The following is a 25,316-nucleotide window of genomic DNA, read 5'->3' as shown; positions in this document are numbered from 1 at the left end:
ATGACAAAGAAATTTTCTTCAATACATGTACAACTAAGAATTTCTATTCAGTCATTTTATCTTTATCGTGGGAACAGCCTACGGCCGAGAAGAAGTGGGCGGAGTTTTATCCTGAACTAGAATTTACACGCTTATACTCGCTTGTCAATCAAGAAACGTTAACGCCTGATTGCCGATGTTTGTACTATCGCATGATACATCGCTCTATATTTACCCTTGAAAAATTAAATAAAATAGGTACTGTAGATAATGAGATATGTAAGTGCTGTAATCAATCAACAGAAGACTTGTCTCATCTGTGGGTCACTTGTTCATTTCAGAAACCACTTCACAACTATTTAAAGGATTTATTATTTGACATATTTAGGAATTGTTCTGCAGATATTGTGAACTCTATAGACTACGAACAACTTATCCTACTAGGTTATTTGAATACTTCAAAGCTTATAAATACATACTTTTTGAACTACATGATTTGTGTAGCTAGACTTGTCATTTATAAATCACGTAATCTGAAAGTGTTTGAAAACAAAAATATCGAAACAGTCCGTTTTTTCAAATATACAATTCAGAGATACATTGAATATGCTTTTGCTTTATATAGAGTGAAAAACAAAATGAACCAGTTTTATAAATATTTTCTTAATAGAAATCCACTCTTACGACTAGAAATGGATTCACTTGTGTTTCATTTTTGATTTTTAACATATGAGTGAAAGGAAAATGTTCTTGCCTAATTATTGTGATTAGTTGTAGACATTGTTTATATAAATACAACTTGATACATGTACAACTGTGTTTGTATGCAGAAAGCATTGTTATCTATTTTTATTTCTTCATTTCTTCTAACATGTATTGGCTAACTTTGGCTAAATACAAAATTAAGTATATCAAAAAGACATGAACTTATGTTCACGTTCATATATATCGTCATGCTTAAATGTATACATATACATATATTCGTTGAACTTGTAAAACCGGGTATTGTCCGGTTAAACACAACCTTGTAAATATTAATGAATAAAATATTTTTACAATGAAAAAAAAAAAAAAAGGATTCCGCGCTCTCACCGCGGCGGCCGGGGTTCGATTCCCCGTCTGGGAATAATTTTTTCCTTTCCGTTTTTTTTTTCCCCCATGAAGCCATTTTAAAACTATCAAATCCTTGTTTTGTTTATACCATGCTGTGGCGAATAGTTTGGCTACAAACAATCATTATTGTTTGTCTTCTCTCTTTTCATATCGATCTTTAATAGTCGAAGAGCTAGTTTCGCAACAGGTACTAATATAAAAAATGCAAGATGTTTATTAAGAAGGGGATGTAGCTCAGTGGTAGAGCGTTCGCTTTGCATGTGAAAGGCCCCGGGTTCGATCCCCGGCATCTCCACTTCTATATTTTTTTAACCTCTTTTTTCCTTAAAGATAATATGTTATTTCATCTTATCTGGTTTTTTAATTACAGAACAGTTGCTTCAGCTAGTGTAGCATCCGTTTGAAACTCCGAGTGAAGTCTTTTAATTGCACGATCCGCCTGACTGATCTCTACTACGACACTGTAACCTGTTTTCGCCATGTTTTACAATACAAGTGGACTATTTAGTATTAAATTATTTTAGCAGGCTATGACGGGGATGTAGCTCAGTGGTAGAGCGTTCGCTTCGCATGTGAAAGGCCCCGGGTTCGATCCCCGGCATCTCCATATTTTTTTCCTTGTTCATCCTGTCCAAGAGTGATCATACGTACAGTATTGTATATGTACACTTCTACTACAGTTTCTAAAAGAACGTCTTCCTTTCTCTTGCAGACAACTTGCAGTGTACGTTAAAGGTTACCCATAACCGATGCTGCAAAATGTAATTGAAAAAAATATGAAATAATATTTATAGACGAAACTTATTTCGATTTATAATGTCGGCTGCGCGGTCACCTTAATTCAATTTTGTCAGTCTCATCAAGATGTGTCCAAGAATGGTTGTCGTTCATTTACCTAGCACAAATCTCACTGGTGGTGTTTTTTGAGGGCACAAATGGAAATGTAGTACTGTAACAGTTGTAAGCTGCAAAATGAACTATGTGAAGATTTCACTCCTTCGGAGGGAAAAGAAAGAAGTCAAAAAAATACATTCGTCCAGTGTTGACAGACAACATCTTCCTACTTTACAATTATAGCCCTGCGTAATTCACTACAGACATTTGTCGAATGTACTTGACTGGTATCTATTTACATTTGACAGCCCGGGTTTTAACGTCTGAGTGCGCCTTAATACTGTCCATCACCAGACGCATACTTGGATGACTGTTTAAGTAAGTAAGTATACCCGGTTAAGAGTAAGTCCCAGGTAGTCTAGTGGTTAGGATTCCGCGCTCTCACCGCGGCGGCCGGAGAGAGGAGTCGAACGCACCCAAGATGTCAGACGTGTTTTGTTACAGTGTTCTTAATGTTTGTGGAATTAGTTAGATTATCAGTTTTGGAATGGATTTTCCAGCCGAAATATAGTGATATGATGGACATAGTTACACAAGTAGTAAGTTTCAGTTGACAAAATACGTATTTATATACAATTGACATTATCGTGATAGCTTCTGCCGTTTTTGATTTGAGGGTCTTGTGGAAAATTGATTTATGAATTCAATGTTGAGAGATTAATTTATGTGAAAATGGATTGTCTACCGAAAACATTAACTTCTTTGTTGAAAATTGTAAATGAACAATATACTGATTTTAGCTGGACATCTACTGAACAAAATGGAAGAATGAAAATATCTTTATTGTGGACAAATGGTGATAAATCAACGAAACGGAAATCTAATGCATCTAGAAAACGTGACCGGAAACGACTGAAGCAATTTGTAGAAAAGAAAAATTCAGAAAATAAAACATCTGAAAGCGAAGATGAATCGTTTATTGAAAGTGATACAGAAAGTGATATTCCATCTGAACCCACCGATGCGTTAATGGACGTGATCGACAGTGTTCCGTGTAGCGCCTCATTGACGGTAAATACTAACAAAGGAAAGCAGTCAAGTGAAGAGAAGAACCAATTGCGAACCGAGAGTGTGAAACATGTTAACGGAAATTTAAATGCCGCAGGGAAAATATGTATAAGTGAACATTCGAATACACAGAATATGTTAACTAAATCTCATGACGTTGTGAATACAGAAAATATTTCGAACACTGAAGAGAAATCAAAATCTCGACAGACACCAGTTCTAGATAAAATTGTTATCAAAACTTCGTTGAGTATGTGTAGCGCAACACTATTAACGTTGATCCCAATGATTAATTTAATCATGTCCTACTCATTGGGAAAGGAAGAGGACATTCATTATTTCGGTCCAGGAACAAAGCGGTACACGTACGCTTTGCACAATATTGAAAACGATTTTGATGATGTTAGGAAAACTAAATACATGAATAGTGATATAGCTAGTGCAATTGAGAAAATGGAAATTGTTGCCCGCAGGAAAATAGAGACATGGTTAAACTAGGTCTGATTTGATTTTTAAAATGTATGATAAAGTTTGAATGTATGGAAAATGTTTTGAAATATTTTTTTTTTCACATTTTTTGCATGCCAATGTTTTAAAGCAGTCTGGAATGGATAGCCAGCCGGAATCTTTAATATTTGGATATGAAATTGTGTATTGTATTTCAATTACCTTTTCACTTGTTTTTACATTTTACCTAAAATTAAAAAAAAAGAAAATAAAAATGTGCATGAATACAGTGAAAGAGTACAACTGTGATATCGCTTGTGCGTACATGATTGTGAATAACAATATATTAAATGTATGAATATAAAAATTTTGTAGGTATTGCGAAAATGGACAATTGTGGTGACTTTGTTTTCTATGCGTATGTAATTGACATATATGATATAACTAATCAATATGATAATAGTATGTCTATGAGAATTAATAACAATATCTCTTTGATTTGTAAATGTTTTTCTGTTAATAAAATTTTATCAAGATAAAAAAAAAAAAAAGGATTCCGCGCTCTCACCGCGGCGGCCGGGGTTCGATTCCCCGTCTGGGAATAATTTTTTCCTTTCCGTTTTTTTTCCCCCATGAAGCCATTTTAAAACTATCAAATCCTTGTTTTGTTTATACCATGCTGTGGCGAATAGTTTGGCTACAAACAATCATTATTGTTTGTCTTCTCTCTTTTCATATCGATCTTTAATAGTCGAAGAGCTAGTTTCGCAACAGGTACTAATATAAAAAATGCAAGATGTTTATTAAGAAGGGGATGTAGCTCAGTGGTAGAGCGTTCGCTTTGCATGTGAAAGGCCCCGGGTTCGATCCCCGGCATCTCCACTTCTATATTTTTTTAACCTCTTTTTTCCTTAAAGATAATATGTTATTTCATCTTATCTGGTTTTTTAATTACAGAACAGTTGCTTCAGCTAGTGTAGCATCCGTTTGAAACTCCGAGTGAAGTCTTTTAATTGCACGATCCGCCTGACTGATCTCTACTACGACACTGTAACCTGTTTTCGCCATGTTTTACAATACAAGTGGACTATTTAGTATTAAATTATTTTAGCAGGCTATGACGGGGATGTAGCTCAGTGGTAGAGCGTTCGCTTCGCATGTGAAAGGCCCCGGGTTCGATCCCCGGCATCTCCATATTTTTTTCCTTGTTCATCCTGTCCAAGTGATCATACGTACAGTATTGTATATGTACACTTCTACTACAGTTTCTAAAAGAACGTCTTCCTTTCTCTTGCAGACAACTTGCAGTGTACGTTAAAGGTTACCCATAACCAATGCTGCAAAATGTAATTGAAAAAAATATGAAATAATATTTATAGACGAAACTTATTTCGATTTATAATGTCGGCTGCGCGGTCACCTTAATTCAATTTTGTCAGTCTCAGCAAGATGTGTCCAAGAATGGTTGTCGTTCATTTACCTAGCACAAATCTCACTGGTGGTGTTTTTTGAGGGCACAAATGGAAATGTAGTACTGTAACAGTTGTAAGCTGCAAAATGAACTATGTGAAGATTTCACTCCTTCGGAGGGAAAAGAAAGAAGTCAAAAAAATACATTCGTCCAGTGTTGACAGACAACATCTTCCTACTTTACAATTATAGCCCTGCGTAGTTCACTACAGACATTTGTCGAATGTACTTGACTGGTATCTATTTACATTTGACAGCCCGGGTTTTAACGTCTGAGTGCGCCTTAATACTGTCCATCACCAGACGCATACTTGGATGACTGTTTAAGTAAGTAAGTATACCCGGTTAAGAGTAAGTCCCAGGTAGTCTAGTGGTTAGGATTCCGCGCTCTCACCGCGGCGGCCGGGGTTCGATTCCCCGTCTGGGAATAATTTTTTCCTTTCCGTTTTTTTTCCCCCATGAAGCCATTTTAAAACTATCAAATCCTTGTTTTGTTTATACCATGCTGTGGCGAATAGTTTGGCTACAAACAATCATTATTGTTTGTCTTCTCTCTTTTCATATCGATCTTTAATAGTCGAAGAGCTAGTTTCGCAACAGGTACTAATATAAAAAATGCAAGATGTTTATTAAGAAGGGGATGTAGCTCAGTGGTAGAGCGTTCGCTTTGCATGTGAAAGGCCCCGTGTTCGATCCCCGGCATCTCCACTTCTATATTTTTTTAACCTCTTTTTTCCTTAAAGATAATATGTTATTTCATCTTATCTGGTTTTTTAATTACAGAACAGTTGCTTCAGCTAGTGTAGCATCCGTTTGAAACTCCGAGTGAAGTCTTTTAATTGCACGATCCGCCTGACTGATCTCTACTACGACACTGTAACCTGTTTTCGCCATGTTTTACAATACAAGTGGACTATTTAGTATTAAATTATTTTAGCAGGCTATGACGGGGATGTAGCTCAGTGGTAGAGCGTTCGCTTCGCATGTGAAAGGCCCCGGGTTCGATCCCCGGCATCTCCATATTTTTTTCCTTGTTCATCCTGTCCAAGAGTGATCATACGTACAGTATTGTATATGTACACTTCTACTACAGTTTCTAAAAGAACGTCTTCCTTTCTCTTGCAGACAACTTGCAGTGTACGTTAAAGGTTACCCATAACCAATGCTGCAAAATGTAATTGAAAAAAATATGAAATAATATTTATAGACGAAACTTATTTCGATTTATAATGTCGGCTGCGCGGTCACCTTAATTCAATTTTGTCAGTCTCAGCAAGATGTGTCCAAGAATGGTTGTCGTTCATTTACCTAGCACAAATCTCACTGGTGGTGTTTTTTGAGGGCACAAATGGAAATGTAGTACTGTAACAGTTGTAAGCTGCAAAATGAACTATGTGAAGATTTCACTCCTTCGGAGGGAAAAGAAAGAAGTCAAAAAAATACATTCGTCCAGTGTTGACAGACAACATCTTCCTACTTTACAATTATAGCCCTGCGTAGTTCACTACAGACATTTGTCGAATGTACTTGACTGGTATCTATTTACATTTGACAGCCCGGGTTTTAACGTCTGAGTGCGCCTTAATACTGTCCATCACCAGACGCATACTTGGATGACTGTTTAAGTAAGTAAGTATACCCGGTTAAGAGTAAGTCCCAGGTAGTCTAGTGGTTAGGATTCCGCGCTCTCACCGCGGCGGCCGGGGTTCGATTCCCCGTCTGGGAATAATTTTTTCCTTTCCGTTTTTTTTTTTCCCCCATGAAGCCATTTTAAAACTATCAAATCCTTGTTTTGTTTATACCATGCTGTGGCGAATAGTTTGGCTACAAACAATCATTATTGTTTGTCTTCTCTCTTTTCATATCGATCTTTAATAGTCGAAGAGCTAGTTTCGCAACAGGTACTAATATAAAAAATGCAAGATGTTTATTAAGAAGGGGATGTAGCTCAGTGGTAGAGCGTTCGCTTTGCATGTGAAAGGCCCCGGGTTCGATCCCCGGCATCTCCACTTCTATATTTTTTTAACCTCTTTTTTCCTTAAAGATAATATGTTATTTCATCTTATCTGGTTTTTTAATTACAGAACAGTTGCTTCAGCTAGTGTAGCATCCGTTTGAAACTCCGAGTGAAGTCTTTTAATTGCACGATCCGCCTGACTGATCTCTACTACGACACTGTAACCTGTTTTCGCCATGTTTTACAATACAAGTGGACTATTTAGTATTAAATTATTTTAGCAGGCTATGACGGGGATGTAGCTCAGTGGTAGAGCGTTCGCTTCGCATGTGAAAGGCCCCGGGTTCGATCCCCGGCATCTCCATATTTTTTTCCTTGTTCATCCTGTCCAAGTGATCATACGTACAGTATTGTATATGTACACTTCTACTACAGTTTCTAAAAGAACGTCTTCCTTTCTCTTGCAGACAACTTGCAGTGTACGTTAAAGGTTACCCATAACCAATGCTGCAAAATGTAATTGAAAAAAATATGAAATAATATTTATAGACGAAACTTATTTCGATTTATAATGTCGGCTGCGCGGTCACCTTAATTCAATTTTGTCAGTCTCAGCAAGATGTGTCCAAGAATGGTTGTCGTTCATTTACCTAGCACAAATCTCACTGGTGGTGTTTTTTGAGGGCACAAATGGAAATGTAGTACTGTAACAGTTGTAAGCTGCAAAATGAACTATGTGAAGATTTCACTCCTTCGGAGGGAAAAGAAAGAAGTCAAAAAAATACATTCGTCCAGTGTTGACAGACAACATCTTCCTACTTTACAATTATAGCCCTGCGTAGTTCACTACAGACATTTGTCGAATGTACTTGACTGGTATCTATTTACATTTGACAGCCCGGGTTTTAACGTCTGAGTGCGCCTTAATACTGTCCATCACCAGACGCATACTTGGATGACTGTTTAAGTAAGTAAGTATACCCGGTTAAGAGTAAGTCCCAGGTAGTCTAGTGGTTAGGATTCCGCGCTCTCACCGCGGCGGCCGGGGTTCGATTCCCCGTCTGGGAATAATTTTTTCCTTTCCGTTTTTTTTCCCCCATGAAGCCATTTTAAAACTATCAAATCCTTGTTTTGTTTATACCATGCTGTGGCGAATAGTTTGGCTACAAACAATCATTATTGTTTGTCTTCTCTCTTTTCATATCGATCTTTAATAGTCGAAGAGCTAGTTTCGCAACAGGTACTAATATAAAAAATGCAAGATGTTTATTAAGAAGGGGATGTAGCTCAGTGGTAGAGCGTTCGCTTTGCATGTGAAAGGCCCCGGGTTCGATCCCCGGCATCTCCACTTCTATATTTTTTTAACCTCTTTTTTCCTTAAAGATAATATGTTATTTCATCTTATCTGGTTTTTTAATTACAGAACAGTTGCTTCAGCTAGTGTAGCATCCGTTTGAAACTCCGAGTGAAGTCTTTTAATTGCACGATCCGCCTGACTGATCTCTACTACGACACTGTAACCTGTTTTCGCCATGTTTTACAATACAAGTGGACTATTTAGTATTAAATTATTTTAGCAGGCTATGACGGGGATGTAGCTCAGTGGTAGAGCGTTCGCTTCGCATGTGAAAGGCCCCGGGTTCGATCCCCGGCATCTCCATATTTTTTTCCTTGTTCATCCTGTCCAAGAGTGATCATACGTACAGTATTGTATATGTACACTTCTACTACAGTTTCTAAAAGAACGTCTTCCTTTCTCTTGCAGACAACTTGCAGTGTACGTTAAAGGTTACCCATAACCAATGCTGCAAAATGTAATTGAAAAAAATATGAAATAATATTTATAGACGAAACTTATTTCGATTTATAATGTCGGCTGCGCGGTCACCTTAATTCAATTTTGTCAGTCTCAGCAAGATGTGTCCAAGAATGGTTGTCGTTCATTTACCTAGCACAAATCTCACTGGTGGTGTTTTTTGAGGGCACAAATGGAAATGTAGTACTGTAACAGTTGTAAGCTGCAAAATGAACTATGTGAAGATTTCACTCCTTCGGAGGGAAAAGAAAGAAGTCAAAAAAATACATTCGTCCAGTGTTGACAGACAACATCTTCCTACTTTACAATTATAGCCCTGCGTAGTTCACTACAGACATTTGTCGAATGTACTTGACTGGTATCTATTTACATTTGACAGCCCGGGTTTTAACGTCTGAGTGCGCCTTAATACTGTCCATCACCAGACGCATACTTGGATGACTGTTTAAGTAAGTAAGTATACCCGGTTAAGAGTAAGTCCCAGGTAGTCTAGTGGTTAGGATTCCGCGCTCTCACCGCGGCGGCCGGGGTTCGATTCCCCGTCTGGGAATAATTTTTTCCTTTCCGTTTTTTTTCCCCCATGAAGCCATTTTAAAACTATCAAATCCTTGTTTTGTTTATACCATGCTGTGGCGAATAGTTTGGCTACAAACAATCATTATTGTTTGTCTTCTCTCTTTTCATATCGATCTTTAATAGTCGAAGAGCTAGTTTCGCAACAGGTACTAATATAAAAAATGCAAGATGTTTATTAAGAAGGGGATGTAGCTCAGTGGTAGAGCGTTCGCTTTGCATGTGAAAGGCCCCGGGTTCGATCCCCGGCATCTCCACTTCTATATTTTTTTAACCTCTTTTTTCCTTAAAGATAATATGTTATTTCATCTTATCTGGTTTTTTAATTACAGAACAGTTGCTTCAGCTAGTGTAGCATCCGTTTGAAACTCCGAGTGAAGTCTTTTAATTGCACGATCCGCCTGACTGATCTCTACTACGACACTGTAACCTGTTTTCGCCATGTTTTACAATACAAGTGGACTATTTAGTATTAAATTATTTTAGCAGGCTATGACGGGGATGTAGCTCAGTGGTAGAGCGTTCGCTTCGCATGTGAAAGGCCCCGGGTTCGATCCCCGGCATCTCCATATTTTTTTCCTTGTTCATCCTGTCCAAGAGTGATCATACGTACAGTATTGTATATGTACACTTCTACTACAGTTTCTAAAAGAACGTCTTCCTTTCTCTTGCAGACAACTTGCAGTGTACGTTAAAGGTTACCCATAACCAATGCTGCAAAATGTAATTGAAAAAAATATGAAATAATATTTATAGACGAAACTTATTTCGATTTATAATGTCGGCTGCGCGGTCACCTTAATTCAATTTTGTCAGTCTCAGCAAGATGTGTCCAAGAATGGTTGTCGTTCATTTACCTAGCACAAATCTCACTGGTGGTGTTTTTTGAGGGCACAAATGGAAATGTAGTACTGTAACAGTTGTAAGCTGCAAAATGAACTATGTGAAGATTTCACTCCTTCGGAGGGAAAAGAAAGAAGTCAAAAAAATACATTCGTCCAGTGTTGACAGACAACATCTTCCTACTTTACAATTATAGCCCTGCGTAGTTCACTACAGACATTTGTCGAATGTACTTGACTGGTATCTATTTACATTTGACAGCCCGGGTTTTAACGTCTGAGTGCGCCTTAATACTGTCCATCACCAGACGCATACTTGGATGACTGTTTAAGTAAGTAAGTATACCCGGTTAAGAGTAAGTCCCAGGTAGTCTAGTGGTTAGGATTCCGCGCTCTCACCGCGGCGGCCGGGGTTCGATTCCCCGTCTGGGAATAATTTTTTCCTTTCCGTTTTTTTTTTTCCCCCATGAAGCCATTTTAAAACTATCAAATCCTTGTTTTGTTTATACCATGCTGTGGCGAATAGTTTGGCTACAAACAATCATTATTGTTTGTCTTCTCTCTTTTCATATCGATCTTTAATAGTCGAAGAGCTAGTTTCGCAACAGGTACTAATATAAAAAATGCAAGATGTTTATTAAGAAGGGGATGTAGCTCAGTGGTAGAGCGTTCGCTTTGCATGTGAAAGGCCCCGGGTTCGATCCCCGGCATCTCCACTTCTATATTTTTTTAACCTCTTTTTTCCTTAAAGATAATATGTTATTTCATCTTATCTGGTTTTTTAATTACAGAACAGTTGCTTCAGCTAGTGTAGCATCCGTTTGAAACTCCGAGTGAAGTCTTTTAATTGCACGATCCGCCTGACTGATCTCTACTACGACACTGTAACCTGTTTTCGCCATGTTTTACAATACAAGTGGACTATTTAGTATTAAATTATTTTAGCAGGCTATGACGGGGATGTAGCTCAGTGGTAGAGCGTTCGCTTCGCATGTGAAAGGCCCCGGGTTCGATCCCCGGCATCTCCATATTTTTTTCCTTGTTCATCCTGTCCAAGAGTGATCATACGTACAGTATTGTATATGTACACTTCTACTACAGTTTCTAAAAGAACGTCTTCCTTTCTCTTGCAGACAACTTGCAGTGTACGTTAAAGGTTACCCATAACCGATGCTGCAAAATGTAATTGAAAAAAATATGAAATAATATTTATAGACGAAACTTATTTCGATTTATAATGTCGGCTGCGCGGTCACCTTAATTCAATTTTGTCAGTCTCATCAAGATGTGTCCAAGAATGGTTGTCGTTCATTTACCTAGCACAAATCTCACTGGTGGTGTTTTTTGAGGGCACAAATGGAAATGTAGTACTGTAACAGTTGTAAGCTGCAAAATGAACTATGTGAAGATTTCACTCCTTCGGAGGGAAAAGAAAGAAGTCAAAAAAATACATTCGTCCAGTGTTGACAGACAACATCTTCCTACTTTACAATTATAGCCCTGCGTAGTTCACTACAGACATTTGTCGAATGTACTTGACTGGTATCTATTTACATTTGACAGCCCGGGTTTTAACGTCTGAGTGCGCCTTAATACTGTCCATCACCAGACGCATACTTGGATGACTGTTTAAGTAAGTAAGTATACCCGGTTAAGAGTAAGTCCCAGGTAGTCTAGTGGTTAGGATTCCGCGCTCTCACCGCGGCGGCCGGGGTTCGATTCCCCGTCTGGGAATAATTTTTTCCTTTCCGTTTTTTTTCCCCCATGAAGCCATTTTAAAACTATCAAATCCTTGTTTTGTTTATACCATGCTGTGGCGAATAGTTTGGCTACAAACAATCATTATTGTTTGTCTTCTCTCTTTTCATATCGATCTTTAATAGTCGAAGAGCAACAGGTACTAATATAAAAAATGCAAGATGTTTATTAAGAAGGGGATGTAGCTCAGTGGTAGAGCGTTCGCTTTGCATGTGAAAGGCCCCGGGTTCGATCCCCGGCATCTCCACTTCTATATTTTTTTAACCTCTTTTTTCCTTAAAGATAATATGTTATTTCATCTTATCTGGTTTTTTAATTACAGAACAGTTGCTTCAGCTAGTGTAGCATCCGTTTGAAACTCCGAGTGAAGTCTTTTAATTGCACGATCCGCCTGACTGATCTCTACTACGACACTGTAACCTGTTTTCGCCATGTTTTACAATACAAGTGGACTATTTAGTATTAAATTATTTTAGCAGGCTATGACGGGGATGTAGCTCAGTGGTAGAGCGTTCGCTTCGCATGTGAAAGGCCCCGGGTTCGATCCCCGGCATCTCCATATTTTTTTCCTTGTTCATCCTGTCCAAGAGTGATCATACGTACAGTATTGTATATGTACACTTCTACTACAGTTTCTAAAAGAACGTCTTCCTTTCTCTTGCAGACAACTTGCAGTGTACGTTAAAGGTTACCCATAACCGATGCTGCAAAATGTAATTGAAAAAAATATGAAATAATATTTATAGACGAAACTTATTTCGATTTATAATGTCGGCTGCGCGGTCACCTTAATTCAATTTTGTCAGTCTCATCAAGATGTGTCCAAGAATGGTTGTCGTTCATTTACCTAGCACAAATCTCACTGGTGGTGTTTTTTGAGGGCACAAATGGAAATGTAGTACTGTAACAGTTGTAAGCTGCAAAATGAACTATGTGAAGATTTCACTCCTTCGGAGGGAAAAGAAAGAAGTCAAAAAAATACATTCGTCCAGTGTTGACAGACAACATCTTCCTACTTTACAATTATAGCCCTGCGTAATTCACTACAGACATTTGTCGAATGTACTTGACTGGTATCTATTTACATTTGACAGCCCGGGTTTTAACGTCTGAGTGCGCCTTAATACTGTCCATCACCAGACGCATACTTGGATGACTGTTTAAGTAAGTAAGTATACCCGGTTAAGAGTAAGTCCCAGGTAGTCTAGTGGTTAGGATTCCGCGCTCTCACCGCGGCGGCCGGGGTTCGATTCCCCGTCTGGGAATAATTTTTTCCTTTCCGTTTTTTTTTCCCCCATGAAGCCATTTTAAAACTATCAAATCCTTGTTTTGTTTATACCATGCTGTGGCGAATAGTTTGGCTACAAACAATCATTATTGTTTGTCTTCTCTCTTTTCATATCGATCTTTAATAGTCGAAGAGCTAGTTTCGCAACAGGTACTAATATAAAAAATGCAAGATGTTTATTAAGAAGGGGATGTAGCTCAGTGGTAGAGCGTTCGCTTTGCATGTGAAAGGCCCCGGGTTCGATCCCCGGCATCTCCACTTCTATATTTTTTTAACCTCTTTTTTCCTTAAAGATAATATGTTATTTCATCTTATCTGGTTTTTTAATTACAGAACAGTTGCTTCAGCTAGTGTAGCATCCGTTTGAAACTCCGAGTGAAGTCTTTTAATTGCACGATCCGCCTGACTGATCTCTACTACGACACTGTAACCTGTTTTCGCCATGTTTTACAATACAAGTGGACTATTTAGTATTAAATTATTTTAGCAGGCTATGACGGGGATGTAGCTCAGTGGTAGAGCGTTCGCTTCGCATGTGAAAGGCCCCGGGTTCGATCCCCGGCATCTCCATATTTTTTTCCTTGTTCATCCTGTCCAAGTGATCATACGTACAGTATTGTATATGTACACTTCTACTACAGTTTCTAAAAGAACGTCTTCCTTTCTCTTGCAGACAACTTGCAGTGTACGTTAAAGGTTACCCATAACCAATGCTGCAAAATGTAATTGAAAAAAATATGAAATAATATTTATAGACGAAACTTATTTCGATTTATAATGTCGGCTGCGCGGTCACCTTAATTCAATTTTGTCAGTCTCAGCAAGATGTGTCCAAGAATGGTTGTCGTTCATTTACCTAGCACAAATCTCACTGGTGGTGTTTTTTGAGGGCACAAATGGAAATGTAGTACTGTAACAGTTGTAAGCTGCAAAATGAACTATGTGAAGATTTCACTCCTTCGGAGGGAAAAGAAAGAAGTCAAAAAAATACATTCGTCCAGTGTTGACAGACAACATCTTCCTACTTTACAATTATAGCCCTGCGTAGTTCACTACAGACATTTGTCGAATGTACTTGACTGGTATCTATTTACATTTGACAGCCCGGGTTTTAACGTCTGAGTGCGCCTTAATACTGTCCATCACCAGACGCATACTTGGATGACTGTTTAAGTAAGTAAGTATACCCGGTTAAGAGTAAGTCCCAGGTAGTCTAGTGGTTAGGATTCCGCGCTCTCACCGCGGCGGCCGGGGTTCGATTCCCCGTCTGGGAATAATTTTTTCCTTTCCGTTTTTTTTCCCCCATGAAGCCATTTTAAAACTATCAAATCCTTGTTTTGTTTATACCATGCTGTGGCGAATAGTTTGGCTACAAACAATCATTATTGTTTGTCTTCTCTCTTTTCATATCGATCTTTAATAGTCGAAGAGCTAGTTTCGCAACAGGTACTAATATAAAAAATGCAAGATGTTTATTAAGAAGGGGATGTAGCTCAGTGGTAGAGCGTTCGCTTTGCATGTGAAAGGCCCCGGGTTCGATCCCCGGCATCTCCACTTCTATATTTTTTTAACCTCTTTTTTCCTTAAAGATAATATGTTATTTCATCTTATCTGGTTTTTTAATTACAGAACAGTTGCTTCAGCTAGTGTAGCATCCGTTTGAAACTCCGAGTGAAGTCTTTTAATTGCACGATCCGCCTGACTGATCTCTACTACGACACTGTAACCTGTTTTCGCCATGTTTTACAATACAAGTGGACTATTTAGTATTAAATTATTTTAGCAGGCTATGACGGGGATGTAGCTCAGTGGTAGAGCGTTCGCTTCGCATGTGAAAGGCCCCGGGTTCGATCCCCGGCATCTCCATATTTTTTTCCTTGTTCATCCTGTCCAAGAGTGATCATACGTACAGTATTGTATATGTACACTTCTACTACAGTTTCTAAAAGAACGTCTTCCTTTCTCTTGCAGACAACTTGCAGTGTACGTTAAAGGTTACCCATAACCAATGCTGCAAAATGTAATTGAAAAAAATATGAAATAATATTTATAGACGAAACTTATTTCGATTTATAATGTCGGCTGCGCGGTCACCTTAATTCAATTTTGTCAGTCTCAGCAAGATGTGTCCAAGAATGGTTGTCGTTCATTTACCTAGCACAAATCTCACTGGTGGTGTTTTTTGAGGGCACAAATGGAAATGTAGTACTGTAACAGTTGTAAGCTGCAAAATGAACTATGTGAAGATTTCACTCCTTCGGAGGGAAAAGAAAGAAGTCAAAAAAATACATTCGTCCAGTGTTGACAGACAACATCTTCCTACTTTACAATTATAGCCCTGCGTAGTTCACTACAGACATTTGTCGAATGTACTTGACTGGTATCTATTTACATTTGACAGCCCGGGTTTTAACGTCTGAGTGCGCCTTAATACTGTCCATCACCAGACGCATACTTGGATGACTGTTTAAGTAAGTAAGTATACCCGGTTAAGAGTAAGTCCCAGGTAGTCTAGTGGTTAGGATTCCGCGCTCTCACCGCGGCGGCCGGGGTTCGATTCCCCGTCTGGGAATAATTTTTTCCTTTCCGTTTTTTTTTTCCCCCATGAAGCCATTTTAAAACTATCAAATCCTTGTTTTGTTTATACCATGCTGTGGCGAATAGTTTGGCTACAAACAATCATTATTGTTTGTCTTCTCTCTTTTCATATCGATCTTTAATAGTCGAAGAGCTAGTTTCGCAACAGGTACTAATATAAAAAATGCAAGATGTTTATTAAGAAGGGGATGTAGCTCAGTGGTAGAGCGTTCGCTTTGCATGTGAAAGGCCCCGGGTTCGATCCCCGGCATCTCCACTTCTATATTTTTTTAACCTCTTTTTTCCTTAAAGATAATATGTTATTTCATCTTATCTGGTTTTTTAATTACAGAACAGTTGCTTCAGCTAGTGTAGCATCCGTTTGAAACTCCGAGTGAAGTCTTTTAATTGCACGATCCGCCTGACTGATCTCTACTACGACACTGTAACCTGTTTTCGCCATGTTTTACAATACAAGTGGACTATTTAGTATTAAATTATTTTAGCAGGCTATGACGGGGATGTAGCTCAGTGGTAGAGCGTTCGCTTCGCATGTGAAAGGCCCCGGGTTCGATCCCCGGCATCTCCATATTTTTTTCCTTGTTCATCCTGTCCAAGAGTGATCATACGTACAGTATTGTATATGTACACTTCTACTACAGTTTCTAAAAGAACGTCTTCCTTTCTCTTGCAGACAACTTGCAGTGTACGTTAAAGGTTACCCATAACCAATGCTGCAAAATGTAATTGAAAAAAATATGAAATAATATTTATAGACGAAACTTATTTCGATTTATAATGTCGGCTGCGCGGTCACCTTAATTCAATTTTGTCAGTCTCAGCAAGATGTGTCCAAGAATGGTTGTCGTTCATTTACCTAGCACAAATCTCACTGGTGGTGTTTTTTGAGGGCACAAATGGAAATGTAGTACTGTAACAGTTGTAAGCTGCAAAATGAACTATGTGAAGATTTCACTCCTTCGGAGGGAAAAGAAAGAAGTCAAAAAAATACATTCGTCCAGTGTTGACAGACAACATCTTCCTACTTTACAATTATAGCCCTGCGTAGTTCACTACAGACATTTGTCGAATGTACTTGACTGGTATCTATTTACATTTGACAGCCCGGGTTTTAACGTCTGAGTGCGCCTTAATACTGTCCATCACCAGACGCATACTTGGATGACTGTTTAAGTAAGTAAGTATACCCGGTTAAGAGTAAGTCCCAGGTAGTCTAGTGGTTAGGATTCCGCGCTCTCACCGCGGCGGCCGGGGTTCGATTCCCCGTCTGGGAATAATTTTTTCCTTTCCGTTTTTTTTTTTTCCCCCATGAAGCCATTTTAAAACTATCAAATCCTTGTTTTGTTTATACCATGCTGTGGCGAATAGTTTGGCTACAAACAATCATTATTGTTTGTCTTCTCTCTTTTCATATCGATCTTTAATAGTCGAAGAGCTAGTTTCGCAACAGGTACTAATATAAAAAATGCAAGATGTTTATTAAGAAGGGGATGTAGCTCAGTGGTAGAGCGTTCGCTTTGCATGTGAAAGGCCCCGGGTTCGATCCCCGGCATCTCCACTTCTATATTTTTTTAACCTCTTTTTTCCTTAAAGATAATATGTTATTTCATCTTATCTGGTTTTTTAATTACAGAACAGTTGCTTCAGCTAGTGTAGCATCCGTTTGAAACTCCGAGTGAAGTCTTTTAATTGCACGATCCGCCTGACTGATCTCTACTACGACACTGTAACCTGTTTTCGCCATGTTTTACAATACAAGTGGACTATTTAGTATTAAATTATTTTAGCAGGCTATGACGGGGATGTAGCTCAGTGGTAGAGCGTTCGCTTCGCATGTGAAAGGCCCCGGGTTCGATCCCCGGCATCTCCATATTTTGGGAGACCAGTCGAGTATGCCCAAGATGTCGGACGCCTTTTTGTCAGTGCTGATAGAAAATGTGATTATTTGTCGGATTACCGTGTTTTGGATTGGATTTACCAGCCATTACTTGTGTATTTAGGACATTGTTTCACTAAACGTAAGTCAGATTGACAATTTGATGTATTATAAGCGTTTTTATACTGATTGTGCTTATTCTTCATTTCCCGTTGAGGGTCTGCATGGGAGGTAGAGCTTCATTGGAAAAAATGGAAAATCTCCCAAAAACGTTGTTAGCTTTGGTGAATATTGTTAGTGAACAATACAGTGAATTTTCATGGTCTTCTGTTGAACAGAATGGAAAAATGCGAATTAGCTTAAGTTGGACAAACAATCAACCGAAGCGACACAAATCCAAGTCTACACGTAGTCGTGATCAAAGACGGTATGATGAATTTATTGCGGCCAAAAATAGCGTCGGTGAAAACATAAAAGATCAGACATTGTCAAGTGATACTGGTTCTTCCGATGATGATTCCGAATCATCTGACAAACAATCGGACTGGGATATGGAGATATCTGTCGCAGATAAGTTAGAGAAAACCCCGTGTGGATCCTCGCATAAGGTAATTAAATCACCGGTTGAACCAAATAAAGAAAAGCAGTCAAGCAAGAAAGGTAGCGGTGGACAATCGATTACTGATAATGTGTGTATAAAGAAGACTATTCATAAACCTGTTGAACCACCTCGGCAAGATTTAAATAGATCAAAAGTGAATACCGGTACACAAAAAAGGAAAACGGACAATACACAACCAATTGTTCAAATACCACTTTCATTGGACAAAATTGTTATCAAATTTTGTACTGGTAGTATTGGCGTTTTATTAGCATTTTTGCCAGGAACGATGAACATTCTTCATCACTGTTTAACAGACGATGAAACTATTATTATTGACCGCTCCGTCCATCACTGGAAATATTTTAAGAAAAATATTGAAGAAGATTTTAATGATGTACGGCAAACTAAATTTTACAGTGATATAGTGAAAGAAGGAATTCAAAAGATGGAATACTTTTTGAAGAGTCAATAGACCTTATTTGTATGAGAGTGCCATTGAATTGTGGATTGTTTGAGTTTAATCATATTTTGTTAAAACTTTATACCAAAGTTGATATAAAGGCGTGGAGGTCCAGCCTTTTTACATAACTTTTGGACAAGAGATTTAATTGATATATTGTTAAATTAAAATAATCCTCTTTTCGTGAAGTCATGCTTGTTTTTACCTTTTACGAAAAATGTTGAAAAATAACTAAAAAAGTATGCGAATATATTTAAACTGTTGTAAGAAAGTGTAGATGATATGAGCAGACATTTGTATGTTTAATGTATTCTTTCAGGATTGCATGAAAAATGGACAATTGTGAATGTGATTGTATTCAGCCTGGATTGTAATACGGACAATTGAGAATTAATGTTTTTGTGAACAAAATATTGATGTAAAAATCTGTGATATATAAAAAAAAAAAAAAAAAAAAAAAAAAAAAAAAAGGATTCCGCGCTCTCACCGCGGCGGCCGGGGTTCGATTCCCCGTCTGGGAATAATTTTTTCCTTTCCGTTTTTTTTTTCCCCCATGAAGCCATTTTAAAACTATCAAATCCTTGTTTTGTTTATACCATGCTGTGGCGAATAGTTTGGCTACAAACAATCATTATTGTTTGTCTTCTCTCTTTTCATATCGATCTTTAATAGTCGAAGAGCTAGTTTCGCAACAGGTACTAATATAAAAAATGCAAGATGTTTATTAAGAAGGGGATGTAGCTCAGTGGTAGAGCGTTCGCTTTGCATGTGAAAGGCCCCGGGTTCGATCCCCGGCATCTCCACTTCTATATTTTTTTAACCTCTTTTTTCCTTAAAGATAATATGTTATTTCATCTTATCTGGTTTTTTAATTACAGAACAGTTGCTTCAGCTAGTGTAGCATCCGTTTGAAACTCCGAGTGAAGTCTTTTAATTGCACGATCCGCCTGACTGATCTCTACTACGACACTGTAACCTGTTTTCGCCATGTTTTACAATACAAGTGGACTATTTAGTATTAAATTATTTTAGCAGGCTATGACGGGGATGTAGCTCAGTGGTAGAGCGTTCGCTTCGCATGTGAAAGGCCCCGGGTTCGATCCCCGGCATCTCCATATTTTTTTCCTTGTTCATCCTGTCCAAGAGTGATCATACGTACAGTATTGTATATGTACACTTCTACTACAGTTTCTAAAAGAACGTCTTCCTTTCTCTTGCAGACAACTTGCAGTGTACGTTAAAGGTTACCCATAACCGATGCTGCAAAATGTAATTGAAAAAAATATGAAATAATATTTATAGACGAAACTTATTTCGATTTATAATGTCGGCTGCGCGGTCACCTTAATTCAATTTTGTCAGTCTCATCAAGATGTGTCCAAGAATGGTTGTCGTTCATTTACCTAGCACAAATCTCACTGGTGGTGTTTTTTGAGGGCACAAATGGAAATGTAGTACTGTAACAGTTGTAAGCTGCAAAATGAACTATGTGAAGATTTCACTCCTTCGGAGGGAAAAGAAAGAAGTCAAAAAAATACATTCGTCCAGTGTTGACAGACAACATCTTCCTACTTTACAATTATAGCCCTGCGTAGTTCACTACAGACATTTGTCGAATGTACTTGACTGGTATCTATTTACATTTGACAGCCCGGGTTTTAACGTCTGAGTGCGCCTTAATACTGTCCATCACCAGACGCATACTTGGATGACTGTTTAAGTAAGTAAGTATACCCGGTTAAGAGTAAGTCCCAGGTAGTCTAGTGGTTAGGATTCCGCGCTCTCACCGCGGCGGCCGGGGTTCGATTCCCCGTCTGGGAATAATTTTTTCCTTTCCGTTTTTTTTCCCCCATGAAGCCATTTTAAAACTATCAAATCCTTGTTTTGTTTATACCATGCTGTGGCGAATAGTTTGGCTACAAACAATCATTATTGTTTGTCTTCTCTCTTTTCATATCGATCTTTAATAGTCGAAGAGCAACAGGTACTAATATAAAAAATGCAAGATGTTTATTAAGAAGGGGATGTAGCTCAGTGGTAGAGCGTTCGCTTTGCATGTGAAAGGCCCCGGGTTCGATCCCCGGCATCTCCACTTCTATATTTTTTTAACCTCTTTTTTCCTTAAAGATAATATGTTATTTCATCTTATCTGGTTTTTTAATTACAGAACAGTTGCTTCAGCTAGTGTAGCATCCGTTTGAAACTCCGAGTGAAGTCTTTTAATTGCACGATCCGCCTGACTGATCTCTACTACGACACTGTAACCTGTTTTCGCCATGTTTTACAATACAAGTGGACTATTTAGTATTAAATTATTTTAGCAGGCTATGACGGGGATGTAGCTCAGTGGTAGAGCGTTCGCTTCGCATGTGAAAGGCCCCGGGTTCGATCCCCGGCATCTCCATATTTTTTTCCTTGTTCATCCTGTCCAAGAGTGATCATACGTACAGTATTGTATATGTACACTTCTACTACAGTTTCTAAAAGAACGTCTTCCTTTCTCTTGCAGACAACTTGCAGTGTACGTTAAAGGTTACCCATAACCAATGCTGCAAAATGTAATTGAAAAAAATATGAAATAATATTTATAGACGAAACTTATTTCGATTTATAATGTCGGCTGCGCGGTCACCTTAATTCAATTTTGTCAGTCTCATCAAGATGTGTCCAAGAATGGTTGTCGTTCATTTACCTAGCACAAATCTCACTGGTGGTGTTTTTTGAGGGCACAAATGGAAATGTAGTACTGTAACAGTTGTAAGCTGCAAAATGAACTATGTGAAGATTTCACTCCTTCGGAGGGAAAAGAAAGAAGTCAAAAAAATACATTCGTCCAGTGTTGACAGACAACATCTTCCTACTTTACAATTATAGCCCTGCGTAGTTCACTACAGACATTTGTCGAATGTACTTGACTGGTATCTATTTACATTTGACAGCCCGGGTTTTAACGTCTGAGTGCGCCTTAATACTGTCCATCACCAGACGCATACTTGGATGACTGTTTAAGTAAGTAAGTATACCCGGTTAAGAGTAAGTCCCAGGTAGTCTAGTGGTTAGGATTCCGCGCTCTCACCGCGGCGGCCGGGGTTCGATTCCCCGTCTGGGAATAATTTTTTCCTTTCCGTTTTTTTTTTCCCCCATGAAGCCATTTTAAAACTATCAAATCCTTGTTTTGTTTATACCATGCTGTGGCGAATAGTTTGGCTACAAACAATCATTATTGTTTGTCTTCTCTCTTTTCATATCGATCTTTAATAGTCGAAGAGCTAGTTTCGCAACAGGTACTAATATAAAAAATGCAAGATGTTTATTAAGAAGGGGATGTAGCTCAGTGGTAGAGCGTTCGCTTTGCATGTGAAAGGCCCCGGGTTCGATCCCCGGCATCTCCACTTCTATATTTTTTTAACCTCTTTTTTCCTTAAAGATAATATGTTATTTCATCTTATCTGGTTTTTTAATTACAGAACAGTTGCTTCAGCTAGTGTAGCATCCGTTTGAAACTCCGAGTGAAGTCTTTTAATTGCACGATCCGCCTGACTGATCTCTACTACGACACTGTAACCTGTTTTCGCCATGTTTTACAATACAAGTGGACTATTTAGTATTAAATTATTTTAGCAGGCTATGACGGGGATGTAGCTCAGTGGTAGAGCGTTCGCTTCGCATGTGAAAGGCCCCGGGTTCGATCCCCGGCATCTCTATATTTTTTTCCTTGTTCATCCTGTCCAAGAGTGATCATACGTACAGTATTGTATATGTACACTTCTACTACAGTTTCTAAAAGAACGTCTTCCTTTCTCTTGCAGACAACTTGCAGTGTACGTTAAAGGTTACCCATAACCAATGCTGCAAAATGTAATTGAAAAAAATATGAAATAATATTTATAGACGAAACTTATTTCGATTTATAATGTCGGCTGCGCGGTCACCTTAATTCAATTTTGTCAGTCTCATCAAGATGTGTCCAAGAATGGTTGTCGTTCATTTACCTAGCACAAATCTCACTGGTGGTGTTTTTTGAGGGCACAAATGGAAATGTAGTACTGTAACAGTTGTAAGCTGCAAAATGAACTATGTGAAGATTTCACTCCTTCGGAGGGAAAAGAAAGAAGTCAAAAAAATACATTCGTCCAGTGTTGACAGACAACATCTTCCTACTTTACAATTATAGCCCTGCGTAGTTCACTACAGACATTTGTCGAATGTACTTGACTGGTATCTATTTACATTTGACAGCCCGGGTTTTAACGTCTGAGTGCGCCTTAATACTGTCCATCACCAGACGCATACTTGGATGACTGTTTAAGTAAGTAAGTATACCCGGTTAAGAGTAAGTCCCAGGTAGTCTAGTGGTTAGGATTCCGCGCTCTCACCGCGGCGGCCGGGGTTCGATTCCCCGTCTGGGAATAATTTTTTCCTTTCCGTTTTTTTTTTCCCCCATGAAGCCATTTTAAAACTATCAAATCCTTGTTTTGTTTATACCATGCTGTGGCGAATAGTTTGGCTACAAACAATCATTATTGTTTGTCTTCTCTCTTTTCATATCGATCTTTAATAGTCGAAGAGCTAGTTTCGCAACAGGTACTAATATAAAAAATGCAAGATGTTTATTAAGAAGGGGATGTAGCTCAGTGGTAGAGCGTTCGCTTTGCATGTGAAAGGCCCCGGGTTCGATCCCCGGCATCTCCACTTCTATATTTTTTTAACCTCTTTTTTCCTTAAAGATAATATGTTATTTCATCTTATCTGGTTTTTTAATTACAGAACAGTTGCTTCAGCTAGTGTAGCATCCGTTTGAAACTCCGAGTGAAGTCTTTTAATTGCACGATCCGCCTGACTGATCTCTACTACGACACTGTAACCTGTTTTCGCCATGTTTTACAATACAAGTGGACTATTTAGTATTAAATTATTTTAGCAGGCTATGACGGGGATGTAGCTCAGTGGTAGAGCGTTCGCTTCGCATGTGAAAGGCCCCGGGTTCGATCCCCGGCATCTCCATATTTTTTTCCTTGTTCATCCTGTCCAAGAGTGATCATACGTACAGTATTGTATATGTACACTTCTACTACAGTTTCTAAAAGAACGTCTTCCTTTCTCTTGCAGACAACTTGCAGTGTACGTTAAAGGTTACCCATAACCAATGCTGCAAAATGTAATTGAAAAAAATATGAAATAATATTTATAGACGAAACTTATTTCGATTTATAATGTCGGCTGCGCGGTCACCTTAATTCAATTTTGTCAGTCTCAGCAAGATGTGTCCAAGAATGGTTGTCGTTCATTTACCTAGCACAAATCTCACTGGTGGTGTTTTTTGAGGGCACAAATGGAAATGTAGTACTGTAACAGTTGTAAGCTGCAAAATGAACTATGTGAAGATTTCACTCCTTCGGAGGGAAAAGAAAGAAGTCAAAAAAATACATTCGTCCAGTGTTGACAGACAACATCTTCCTACTTTACAATTATAGCCCTGCGTAGTTCACTACAGACATTTGTCGAATGTACTTGACTGGTATCTATTTACATTTGACAGCCCGGGTTTTAACGTCTGAGTGCGCCTTAATACTGTCCATCACCAGACGCATACTTGGATGACTGTTTAAGTAAGTAAGTATACCCGGTTAAGAGTAAGTCCCAGGTAGTCTAGTGGTTAGGATTCCGCGCTCTCACCGCGGCGGCCGGGGTTCGATTCCCCGTCTGGGAATAATTTTTTCCTTTCCGTTTTTTTTTTCCCCCATGAAGCCATTTTAAAACTATCAAATCCTTGTTTTGTTTATACCATGCTGTGGCGAATAGTTTGGCTACAAACAATCATTATTGTTTGTCTTCTCTCTTTTCATATCGATCTTTAATAGTCGAAGAGCTAGTTTCGCAACAGGTACTAATATAAAAAATGCAAGATGTTTATTAAGAAGGGGATGTAGCTCAGTGGTAGAGCGTTCGCTTTGCATGTGAAAGGCCCCGGGTTCGATCCCCGGCATCTCCACTTCTATATTTTTTTAACCTCTTTTTTCCTTAAAGATAATATGTTATTTCATCTTATCTGGTTTTTTAATTACAGAACAGTTGCTTCAGCTAGTGTAGCATCCGTTTGAAACTCCGAGTGAAGTCTTTTAATTGCACGATCCGCCTGACTGATCTCTACTACGACACTGTAACCTGTTTTCGCCATGTTTTACAATACAAGTGGACTATTTAGTATTAAATTATTTTAGCAGGCTATGACGGGGATGTAGCTCAGTGGTAGAGCGTTCGCTTCGCATGTGAAAGGCCCCGGGTTCGATCCCCGGCATCTCCATATTTTTTTCCTTGTTCATCCTGTCCAAGAGTGATCATACGTACAGTATTGTATATGTACACTTCTACTACAGTTTCTAAAAGAACGTCTTCCTTTCTCTTGCAGACAACTTGCAGTGTACGTTAAAGGTTACCCATAACCAATGCTGCAAAATGTAATTGAAAAAAATATGAAATAATATTTATAGACGAAACTTATTTCGATTTATAATGTCGGCTGCGCGGTCACCTTAATTCAATTTTGTCAGTCTCAGCAAGATGTGTCCAAGAATGGTTGTCGTTCATTTACCTAGCACAAATCTCACTGGTGGTGTTTTTTGAGGGCACAAA

The 25,316-nt window shown here is 38.5% G+C and overlaps 48 non-coding genes across 48 annotated transcripts; all 48 read left to right on the top strand.

Moving 5' to 3' along the window:
• The first annotated feature begins 1,315 nt into the window (after positions 1–1,315).
• Positions 1,316–1,387, top strand: Trnaa-ugc (transfer RNA alanine (anticodon UGC)). Its single transcript has one exon. It is a non-coding gene; the product is annotated as a tRNA-Ala (tRNA).
• Positions 1,388–1,627: 240 nt separating this feature from the next.
• On the top strand, positions 1,628–1,699 carry Trnaa-cgc (transfer RNA alanine (anticodon CGC)). Its single transcript has one exon. It is a non-coding gene; the product is annotated as a tRNA-Ala (tRNA).
• A 2,552-nt stretch (positions 1,700–4,251) lies between these two features.
• Trnaa-ugc (transfer RNA alanine (anticodon UGC)) lies at positions 4,252–4,323 on the top strand. Its single transcript has one exon. It is a non-coding gene; the product is annotated as a tRNA-Ala (tRNA).
• A 240-nt stretch (positions 4,324–4,563) lies between these two features.
• On the top strand, positions 4,564–4,635 carry Trnaa-cgc (transfer RNA alanine (anticodon CGC)). The gene has a single exon. It is a non-coding gene; the product is annotated as a tRNA-Ala (tRNA).
• Positions 4,636–5,267: 632 nt separating this feature from the next.
• Positions 5,268–5,339, top strand: Trnae-cuc (transfer RNA glutamic acid (anticodon CUC)). The gene has a single exon. It is a non-coding gene; the product is annotated as a tRNA-Glu (tRNA).
• A 208-nt stretch (positions 5,340–5,547) lies between these two features.
• Positions 5,548–5,619, top strand: Trnaa-ugc (transfer RNA alanine (anticodon UGC)). Its single transcript has one exon. It is a non-coding gene; the product is annotated as a tRNA-Ala (tRNA).
• A 240-nt stretch (positions 5,620–5,859) lies between these two features.
• On the top strand, positions 5,860–5,931 carry Trnaa-cgc (transfer RNA alanine (anticodon CGC)). The gene has a single exon. It is a non-coding gene; the product is annotated as a tRNA-Ala (tRNA).
• Positions 5,932–6,565: 634 nt separating this feature from the next.
• On the top strand, positions 6,566–6,637 carry Trnae-cuc (transfer RNA glutamic acid (anticodon CUC)). The gene has a single exon. It is a non-coding gene; the product is annotated as a tRNA-Glu (tRNA).
• Positions 6,638–6,848: 211 nt separating this feature from the next.
• Positions 6,849–6,920, top strand: Trnaa-ugc (transfer RNA alanine (anticodon UGC)). Its single transcript has one exon. It is a non-coding gene; the product is annotated as a tRNA-Ala (tRNA).
• Positions 6,921–7,160: 240 nt separating this feature from the next.
• On the top strand, positions 7,161–7,232 carry Trnaa-cgc (transfer RNA alanine (anticodon CGC)). The gene has a single exon. It is a non-coding gene; the product is annotated as a tRNA-Ala (tRNA).
• Positions 7,233–7,864: 632 nt separating this feature from the next.
• On the top strand, positions 7,865–7,936 carry Trnae-cuc (transfer RNA glutamic acid (anticodon CUC)). The gene has a single exon. It is a non-coding gene; the product is annotated as a tRNA-Glu (tRNA).
• A 208-nt stretch (positions 7,937–8,144) lies between these two features.
• Positions 8,145–8,216, top strand: Trnaa-ugc (transfer RNA alanine (anticodon UGC)). The gene has a single exon. It is a non-coding gene; the product is annotated as a tRNA-Ala (tRNA).
• A 240-nt stretch (positions 8,217–8,456) lies between these two features.
• Trnaa-cgc (transfer RNA alanine (anticodon CGC)) lies at positions 8,457–8,528 on the top strand. Its single transcript has one exon. It is a non-coding gene; the product is annotated as a tRNA-Ala (tRNA).
• A 634-nt stretch (positions 8,529–9,162) lies between these two features.
• Trnae-cuc (transfer RNA glutamic acid (anticodon CUC)) lies at positions 9,163–9,234 on the top strand. Its single transcript has one exon. It is a non-coding gene; the product is annotated as a tRNA-Glu (tRNA).
• Positions 9,235–9,442: 208 nt separating this feature from the next.
• Positions 9,443–9,514, top strand: Trnaa-ugc (transfer RNA alanine (anticodon UGC)). Its single transcript has one exon. It is a non-coding gene; the product is annotated as a tRNA-Ala (tRNA).
• Positions 9,515–9,754: 240 nt separating this feature from the next.
• Trnaa-cgc (transfer RNA alanine (anticodon CGC)) lies at positions 9,755–9,826 on the top strand. Its single transcript has one exon. It is a non-coding gene; the product is annotated as a tRNA-Ala (tRNA).
• Positions 9,827–10,460: 634 nt separating this feature from the next.
• Trnae-cuc (transfer RNA glutamic acid (anticodon CUC)) lies at positions 10,461–10,532 on the top strand. Its single transcript has one exon. It is a non-coding gene; the product is annotated as a tRNA-Glu (tRNA).
• A 211-nt stretch (positions 10,533–10,743) lies between these two features.
• Trnaa-ugc (transfer RNA alanine (anticodon UGC)) lies at positions 10,744–10,815 on the top strand. The gene has a single exon. It is a non-coding gene; the product is annotated as a tRNA-Ala (tRNA).
• Positions 10,816–11,055: 240 nt separating this feature from the next.
• Positions 11,056–11,127, top strand: Trnaa-cgc (transfer RNA alanine (anticodon CGC)). The gene has a single exon. It is a non-coding gene; the product is annotated as a tRNA-Ala (tRNA).
• Positions 11,128–11,761: 634 nt separating this feature from the next.
• Trnae-cuc (transfer RNA glutamic acid (anticodon CUC)) lies at positions 11,762–11,833 on the top strand. The gene has a single exon. It is a non-coding gene; the product is annotated as a tRNA-Glu (tRNA).
• A 199-nt stretch (positions 11,834–12,032) lies between these two features.
• Trnaa-ugc (transfer RNA alanine (anticodon UGC)) lies at positions 12,033–12,104 on the top strand. Its single transcript has one exon. It is a non-coding gene; the product is annotated as a tRNA-Ala (tRNA).
• A 240-nt stretch (positions 12,105–12,344) lies between these two features.
• Trnaa-cgc (transfer RNA alanine (anticodon CGC)) lies at positions 12,345–12,416 on the top strand. The gene has a single exon. It is a non-coding gene; the product is annotated as a tRNA-Ala (tRNA).
• A 634-nt stretch (positions 12,417–13,050) lies between these two features.
• On the top strand, positions 13,051–13,122 carry Trnae-cuc (transfer RNA glutamic acid (anticodon CUC)). Its single transcript has one exon. It is a non-coding gene; the product is annotated as a tRNA-Glu (tRNA).
• Positions 13,123–13,331: 209 nt separating this feature from the next.
• Trnaa-ugc (transfer RNA alanine (anticodon UGC)) lies at positions 13,332–13,403 on the top strand. The gene has a single exon. It is a non-coding gene; the product is annotated as a tRNA-Ala (tRNA).
• A 240-nt stretch (positions 13,404–13,643) lies between these two features.
• On the top strand, positions 13,644–13,715 carry Trnaa-cgc (transfer RNA alanine (anticodon CGC)). Its single transcript has one exon. It is a non-coding gene; the product is annotated as a tRNA-Ala (tRNA).
• A 632-nt stretch (positions 13,716–14,347) lies between these two features.
• Positions 14,348–14,419, top strand: Trnae-cuc (transfer RNA glutamic acid (anticodon CUC)). Its single transcript has one exon. It is a non-coding gene; the product is annotated as a tRNA-Glu (tRNA).
• Positions 14,420–14,627: 208 nt separating this feature from the next.
• On the top strand, positions 14,628–14,699 carry Trnaa-ugc (transfer RNA alanine (anticodon UGC)). Its single transcript has one exon. It is a non-coding gene; the product is annotated as a tRNA-Ala (tRNA).
• Positions 14,700–14,939: 240 nt separating this feature from the next.
• Positions 14,940–15,011, top strand: Trnaa-cgc (transfer RNA alanine (anticodon CGC)). The gene has a single exon. It is a non-coding gene; the product is annotated as a tRNA-Ala (tRNA).
• Positions 15,012–15,645: 634 nt separating this feature from the next.
• Trnae-cuc (transfer RNA glutamic acid (anticodon CUC)) lies at positions 15,646–15,717 on the top strand. The gene has a single exon. It is a non-coding gene; the product is annotated as a tRNA-Glu (tRNA).
• A 210-nt stretch (positions 15,718–15,927) lies between these two features.
• On the top strand, positions 15,928–15,999 carry Trnaa-ugc (transfer RNA alanine (anticodon UGC)). Its single transcript has one exon. It is a non-coding gene; the product is annotated as a tRNA-Ala (tRNA).
• Positions 16,000–16,239: 240 nt separating this feature from the next.
• Trnaa-cgc (transfer RNA alanine (anticodon CGC)) lies at positions 16,240–16,311 on the top strand. Its single transcript has one exon. It is a non-coding gene; the product is annotated as a tRNA-Ala (tRNA).
• Positions 16,312–16,945: 634 nt separating this feature from the next.
• Trnae-cuc (transfer RNA glutamic acid (anticodon CUC)) lies at positions 16,946–17,017 on the top strand. Its single transcript has one exon. It is a non-coding gene; the product is annotated as a tRNA-Glu (tRNA).
• Positions 17,018–17,229: 212 nt separating this feature from the next.
• Positions 17,230–17,301, top strand: Trnaa-ugc (transfer RNA alanine (anticodon UGC)). The gene has a single exon. It is a non-coding gene; the product is annotated as a tRNA-Ala (tRNA).
• Positions 17,302–17,541: 240 nt separating this feature from the next.
• Positions 17,542–17,613, top strand: Trnaa-cgc (transfer RNA alanine (anticodon CGC)). The gene has a single exon. It is a non-coding gene; the product is annotated as a tRNA-Ala (tRNA).
• A 1,801-nt stretch (positions 17,614–19,414) lies between these two features.
• Trnaa-ugc (transfer RNA alanine (anticodon UGC)) lies at positions 19,415–19,486 on the top strand. Its single transcript has one exon. It is a non-coding gene; the product is annotated as a tRNA-Ala (tRNA).
• A 240-nt stretch (positions 19,487–19,726) lies between these two features.
• On the top strand, positions 19,727–19,798 carry Trnaa-cgc (transfer RNA alanine (anticodon CGC)). The gene has a single exon. It is a non-coding gene; the product is annotated as a tRNA-Ala (tRNA).
• A 634-nt stretch (positions 19,799–20,432) lies between these two features.
• On the top strand, positions 20,433–20,504 carry Trnae-cuc (transfer RNA glutamic acid (anticodon CUC)). The gene has a single exon. It is a non-coding gene; the product is annotated as a tRNA-Glu (tRNA).
• A 199-nt stretch (positions 20,505–20,703) lies between these two features.
• Trnaa-ugc (transfer RNA alanine (anticodon UGC)) lies at positions 20,704–20,775 on the top strand. The gene has a single exon. It is a non-coding gene; the product is annotated as a tRNA-Ala (tRNA).
• A 240-nt stretch (positions 20,776–21,015) lies between these two features.
• On the top strand, positions 21,016–21,087 carry Trnaa-cgc (transfer RNA alanine (anticodon CGC)). Its single transcript has one exon. It is a non-coding gene; the product is annotated as a tRNA-Ala (tRNA).
• A 634-nt stretch (positions 21,088–21,721) lies between these two features.
• On the top strand, positions 21,722–21,793 carry Trnae-cuc (transfer RNA glutamic acid (anticodon CUC)). The gene has a single exon. It is a non-coding gene; the product is annotated as a tRNA-Glu (tRNA).
• Positions 21,794–22,003: 210 nt separating this feature from the next.
• Positions 22,004–22,075, top strand: Trnaa-ugc (transfer RNA alanine (anticodon UGC)). Its single transcript has one exon. It is a non-coding gene; the product is annotated as a tRNA-Ala (tRNA).
• A 240-nt stretch (positions 22,076–22,315) lies between these two features.
• On the top strand, positions 22,316–22,387 carry Trnaa-cgc (transfer RNA alanine (anticodon CGC)). The gene has a single exon. It is a non-coding gene; the product is annotated as a tRNA-Ala (tRNA).
• A 634-nt stretch (positions 22,388–23,021) lies between these two features.
• On the top strand, positions 23,022–23,093 carry Trnae-cuc (transfer RNA glutamic acid (anticodon CUC)). The gene has a single exon. It is a non-coding gene; the product is annotated as a tRNA-Glu (tRNA).
• Positions 23,094–23,303: 210 nt separating this feature from the next.
• Trnaa-ugc (transfer RNA alanine (anticodon UGC)) lies at positions 23,304–23,375 on the top strand. Its single transcript has one exon. It is a non-coding gene; the product is annotated as a tRNA-Ala (tRNA).
• A 240-nt stretch (positions 23,376–23,615) lies between these two features.
• Positions 23,616–23,687, top strand: Trnaa-cgc (transfer RNA alanine (anticodon CGC)). Its single transcript has one exon. It is a non-coding gene; the product is annotated as a tRNA-Ala (tRNA).
• A 634-nt stretch (positions 23,688–24,321) lies between these two features.
• Trnae-cuc (transfer RNA glutamic acid (anticodon CUC)) lies at positions 24,322–24,393 on the top strand. The gene has a single exon. It is a non-coding gene; the product is annotated as a tRNA-Glu (tRNA).
• Positions 24,394–24,603: 210 nt separating this feature from the next.
• On the top strand, positions 24,604–24,675 carry Trnaa-ugc (transfer RNA alanine (anticodon UGC)). Its single transcript has one exon. It is a non-coding gene; the product is annotated as a tRNA-Ala (tRNA).
• Positions 24,676–24,915: 240 nt separating this feature from the next.
• Positions 24,916–24,987, top strand: Trnaa-cgc (transfer RNA alanine (anticodon CGC)). The gene has a single exon. It is a non-coding gene; the product is annotated as a tRNA-Ala (tRNA).
• Positions 24,988–25,316: the final 329 nt, after the last annotated feature.

This window comes from Perna viridis, chromosome 11 (assembly GCF_037379345.1).
Source record: "Perna viridis isolate PV_CMFRI_1.1 ecotype Kerala chromosome 11, ASM3737934v1, whole genome shotgun sequence".
NCBI lineage: Eukaryota > Metazoa > Mollusca > Bivalvia > Mytilida > Mytilidae > Perna > Perna viridis.
This window is presented reverse-complemented; position numbering and strand designations above follow the sequence as displayed.